General features: G+C 49.0%; 1 pseudogene; it reads left to right on the plus strand.

Annotated features, from left to right (window-relative positions):
• The window catches only part of LOC135384642 (nephrin-like), a 602,775-nt pseudogene that overhangs the window by 41,678 nt on the left and 555,096 nt on the right, over positions 1-6,001 (plus strand).

The raw sequence follows: 6,001 nt of genomic DNA on the forward strand, positions 1-6,001 counted from the left end.
GCAATAGGTGAGTGTACCGCCTCAGCGGCGGTGAATCGCCCATCTCACCATCGTTCAATGTATGCGTGTGTTGTGACCTATTAATATAACGTAATTCATTTATTGTATTTATGAAATAATTACCTGATGACGATGACGGTACCTAATGAGTAAAATTTAATTAAATTTGATTTGATTTCTTCAAGTACACCAACCTGGAACGTCCAAACGTGGCATATAATGTCTTATGCATATATGCAATGTCCAATGCATGAAAGTATCAGCCACATAAGCGATCGCAAAGACGGATCTTTGTCCTTACAGGCTACAACAAACTGCGTACTATTTGAATACTCAGGCGCTATACAAAGGAACCTTACCGGTGTCACTCCATAAGTTGTCGAAAATGCGAACGCAGTCTTAATATGAAGCAAAGTCAAACATTGGGCGGTTTCGCACGGATTCTGAAAAGAATAAAAACCCCAATGCTGGGTAAAAGCACACTGAAAGCAAGGGTCAGGCAAGATACTCACAGAGATAAACTCACGACGCGTTGGTTGGTAGCTTAGTTGAAGTTCGGAGCGTGCGGTGTGTCCGTCTTTTTTGTCCCTGCGCTCTGTTTCAATGTGTTTTTACACAGTACTGGGTGTTTTAGTCTTTCAGTGATAACGTCTGCCCCATCGCATCCTGCCCCATTGCGCCTTGGGGTAGTGGGCCGCACCTTACGTGGCGAATTTCCCCATTCATTATCATTAACTTATTTGTTGTTGTTGTTGTTGATAACGTCTGTTATCTTCACAGTTTTCGTCATGGCTACGCAACTATAAATCCTTCAAGAAGTTGACAACATTTCCATGAGTCTTGGTAGCCTCTAACAAAAAACAAACAACGAGACAAGTTAGGCTCGTCCCCTCCGCTTGTGTTTTTCCGTCGTTCATAACTCCCCAGACTCACCGAAATGTTACCAACAGATGGCCTACACCAGTCTGCTTGCATTTCGTTTCTTTGTTCGCCTTTTAGAAGTTTAGTGTGTTTAGTGCAATAGAATCACAGAGAGTTCGGGTCGTAAGTCTGTAAAGACTCATGACTGCAGAGCTGCCGCAAGACGAACAACGAGACAACACAAACAGCTCAACACAGACGAGCTGCTGGTGTTGCCGTCTCGTTATTCGTCTTGTACCAGCTCTGCAGTCATGAGTGTTTAGGTCATTCCACTAGCCACGAACCATTCGACGAACCTGCCATTCCACGAACCTGCACGTCACGTGTGCTCAGTTCCAGTTGCCATAGTTACCATGAAGTAGGCCCTGCTTTGTTTCGTCTTCAGGAAATTGCATCTTGCTTTCACCTTGGTGCGGAACATGTGTAATAAATACTGTATACTTGAAACTCTGCCGATACGATGTTCCTGCTATCGACGAGCGCAAACAGTAATTATTCATCTCTCTGCAGGCCTGCTTCTCTAAAGCGCTTCCATTTATTTTGGATTGCTGTTCGGAACAAACAAGATTACATGCGCGCACTGTTTTAGATTAATTGGCAGACGGAGAATGAGTAAGACGTCTTTCCCAGGCTGGTGTGTACCCATACATTTCTCCCTCTGAAATTTCGTCGCGGCACTAATTAAATCCGCATACCTTAATCGCATTAAAAATGTTTCGTGTTTTCCGGAAAACCCGGTTTGCCGTACACCCAGAAGCTACCCGCTACTTAATAAGGCCTTTGGATTAGCGCTCCTGCAGGGCGAAGTGTTGCCCACAGAGGGCATCTGTACTTCGTTTTTCATTCTTTCTTTACAGTCGGAACATGCACGGGAACAACGATGGGGCTGTGGATTGTATAAAGCATCAATTAGAAACAGCGATACACGTTTGCATCGCGTGTCCCCTGTAGCATCACCCCTGTCCAGACGGCGACATACTGACATACAAAGCGATTGACAGGCTTGGATCATTGGCGTTGGACATGCTACTCGGCATGATAAATGAAGATTGGAAACATGGACCCCGAGTCCTGTGGTTGCTATTCAAATACTTCTTGCGTTGAAACTGTCTCGGAAGTGTTCAAGAGAACTGGGATTATTGTTTTATTTGTTTGTAAGGAAAAACAAAAAAGAGGATAAATTGACTCGTCTCCCGACTTGTTCTGCTACTCCTAACATAAATTCTTATTCTTCTTTTATTTATTTTTGTTCTTTGCGGAATAGCAAGCCGAAGTCCCGTTTGGCTGACCTTTCCCCCGTTTTTTTTTCCTTTGGTCTAATAAATGTAACCCCTCCCCTCAAAAAAAAAAGAAAAAAAATTCATGTGCTCTACTCGCAAGTTCGCTATTCACATGTTCGCTATTCAGAAGGTGCAATTACGGTAGAGGTGCGGTACAGAACTGGTATTATTCCTCCTAGCCATCTTAACCAGTTGCCTTAGCAAGGCAGTTGCTGGATTGACAAATTCTCCTTTTACAGCGTCGGGTGACCACACAACGGTAGGATCTGGCAAATGAGCAACTGAAAGCCTACGACATGATAACTTGTGCACATGTATCGCGCCCGCTACATACAAGCACGACCCTCTTTGCAATACCCTTTGGCGAAATGCTGTCTGTCTGCAGCGAAGACAAAATCTTTATGCTTATGCAAGCGTAGGTGATAATCGCTGCCGTACCCAGTTAACGAGGTACTCAGTCTGGAATTTTAAAGGGACAGTAGAGCCCCCTACATAAAGTTTTCGTTCTTGACTGCAGCAAATTGTACAACAAATAACGCGCTGTTGCGCAAGAACGGTGGTCGTAGCTGACCTGAAGCGCGCGCGAGAAGTCTGATATGCGCACTCCCACCAACCGTTCAGCCTCTTCAGACAGACCGCAATAAATGAGCGATGTTGAGCTCTATCTGCGCCCTCAAATACCACCGCGTCGGGCTTGTAGCAGACAAAGTGTCAGAAAGGAATAGTCATTAGAATCTGGAAAAAACAACCACGCACGATGCGCTTAATTCCCGCAGATATTATTGTGCACATGAGTGTGCATGCCACAATGTCGAAAAGACAGTGGTTATCGTATGGGATATATGAAAAACAGATTCATGATCACGTTGAGGACAACGTCGACTAGAATCGCCGCTGGAGTTGCAGCACCCTGTCCCATTACATGTGGCAGCGGAAAGCATAGTCGCACGGCCCATTACATAATTGCACCTTCTTACTAAGTAGACAACGCTCACTGTCACGGATGAATCCGTAAAAGCCCCTTACGGCTCCACTTGCGTTCCCTTCGCTGTAGGATTCCAGTTTCCTGTCCCTACCGCTGTGTTGCTCGTTGAACTATAATGGTAGTGTCTTTCGTACTTGGGTGTCTTCTTCTGAGTTTAGGTTCATGGGCGATAGTACTGCTTTAACTCACTTTTGGAGCTTCGGTGTAGGCTTGTCGCGTCACGAGGCTTGGAGACGGAGAGGGGCCCCATCAATCTCGCGATGCTCCCCTTCTCCCTTGTTAGTTTCTTTATCTCTTTATCGCGGCGCCGGGTCAGTAGGGAGATTTAGGGCGTTTATGTTTATTCGCTCGGAGGCATAGCTGGGCGTCCTCACTAATGAGGACCCTCATGAAGACGCCTCACCCTCACCTCACGACGATGAGGTGAGGGTGAGTGAGGCCAGACCACGCTGAACGTTCCTCACGAGCAGAGTCGTGAGGCATTGTCCCTCATGAGGCCCACCGTGAGGGCCCTCATGAGGCCCGTCGTCGTGAGGCCATCAATACATGAGTGTACAACCTATTCCGTGAGGAGCCTCACGGATGAGGCCGTGAGGCCCATTGTGAGGAACCTCACGGATGAGACCATGAGGCCTTTCGTGAGGAACCTCACGGATGAGACCATGAGGCCTTTCGTGAGGGACCTCACGGATGAGACCATGAGGCCTTTCGTGAGGGACCTCACTAATGAGGCCATGATGAGGCCTTTCGTGTGGGGCCTCACAGATGAGGTGATGGGTTCGGGCTCCTCTTTGCTGATGCCAAACACTAACGTCAAACCTCACTGTGACAGTAACAACTGTTACCAAATTTATCCAAGCACAGCACGAAACCCTATAAACAGTTTAATGCCTAGCAGTATCATTGGTACCAAATACCGACACAGTAGTTGAACGCCGATGTGTCACGTGAACATGACGGAAAGTTCTTTTGAGGCTCATGTGCCTCCTAGTGACTTGAAGACACGTCAGGCCATGAGGGTATTCACGAGGCGAGGGCTCGTGAGGATAAGGGGTCGTGAGGCCATGAAGGTCCTCATGAGAAGGTACGTGAGGCCATGAGGGCCCTCATGAGGTGAGGGCACGTGAGGATGAGGACACTCACGAGGTGAAGATACGTGAGGCCATAAGGGTTGTGAATAGCCTCATGAGGTGAAGGCATGTGAGGATGAGGATGGTGAGGCCTCTCGGGATCCCGATGCCCTGAGGTGAGGTTTGTGAGGGCAAAATTTAAAATGGAATGTGAGGGTGAGGGCGACTAAGGTTTAGTTACTGGTGAGGCAAATTTGGTGAGGGCGAGTGAGGCCAATGAAGTCTGTGCTTCGTGAGGTGAGGATGAGCGAGGCCGCAAGAAAATGCCCACCTATGCTCGGAGGCGTTCCGAGCCGTGTATTCGCTATGAGTCCGAGCGCCTCCGAGGGAATAAACATCAACGCCCGTTGGAAGATTGGAAGATATTTATCAGATTGGTTTCGATAACTGTTCCGAAAACATAAGCCAAGCGCCTGATTTTTTTTGAAGTGGATGATATCACCGTGCACGTTTCTCTCTCTCTCGATCACATCACATCACATCACATCACGTTCCTGATCTTGGACTTCACAGCTTCCTTTATCGTATAGTTTTCATAGTGCGCCTCCGATGTGCTAAAAATTCAAAATGTGTGCGGCTTTTTGATTTCGTGTTAGCGTCACGAAGCAACTGCGGCTATGAGCGGAGTACAGACGTGGACAGATGGATATAGTACAGCGGGAAGGAGTGGGGGACAAGGGAGGTTGGTCTACGTGCTTGAGCGACTTCAGGAGGAACTGCGTCGACATCCGTCTGGAAAGTCTGCCGGAAAACCCAGGGACCCAACCCCAACCTTAGACAGCACCGCTGATGGTAGGATTCGAACCCACCACCTTCTAATCTTCCGCACGACCTTGCAGAGTTACCAGCAACGAGCGGACGCTTTTGCTTTGCACGCAGCACAGCACGTGTGAGGTGATGTCGTCCACGTCGTCTTACAACACGGACGCGGCAGTGTTACAGCGTAGGTGATGTGCTGCCGAGCAATCGCGAAAGCATAGAGTTCGCACGCATGCCGCCATTGTTGCGGCAGATGCAGACGCTGTGGCCGAAATTGAGGAACGTGGCCAACAATGCCAGGAAACTGCCTGCTGCAAAGCGTGCCGCCATTACGCTCTGCCAGATGCTCAGAAATGCGCACGAAAGAGTACAGCGCCTCTAAGCAGTGAACGTGTTTGCAGGGCAGGCGGAACCCCTGTTTCCGCAAGAGGGCCATTGCAACCTATGGTCGGGATTTTGCTGTATTTGCGCCTCACGCAAGTCATGTTGGGTCACAGCGCACTGACCGCCCTTCGTCCGCTGCAATGTTGTCACGTTTCGTACACGCTTGGCAGTGCGCAAAGAGTACTGTGAATTTAAGAACGACAGAGCTCTGTTACGGCTTGTTCCCACTGCCGGGCGGGAGTCCGGAACTGTGCCCACAACTGCGCCCACAACGGCAGAAGCGTCACTTGGAGGACGCCGGAGGCCCTCTCTCTGGCGCCATGCGAGCATAAGCTCCTTGCGCAACTGACAACGCCGGACGGCAGCGACCAACCAATGAAAGCGAAGAACAAGACGGGGGTCCGTAGCGCATAAAAATAAACGATTGCGTAGAGCGAGTGGAAACGTCGCTTCCCTCGCCCTCGTCGATTTATCTCGAGTGAACGGCGAACCTCGGTGCGTGCACTTTCGCCGTTCTCCGTTTGCCGGTTCCCGCTCCGGGA

This window comes from Ornithodoros turicata, chromosome 2 (genome assembly GCF_037126465.1).
Source record: "Ornithodoros turicata isolate Travis chromosome 2, ASM3712646v1, whole genome shotgun sequence".
In the NCBI taxonomy this organism is placed as follows: Eukaryota; Metazoa; Arthropoda; class Arachnida; order Ixodida; family Argasidae; genus Ornithodoros; species Ornithodoros turicata.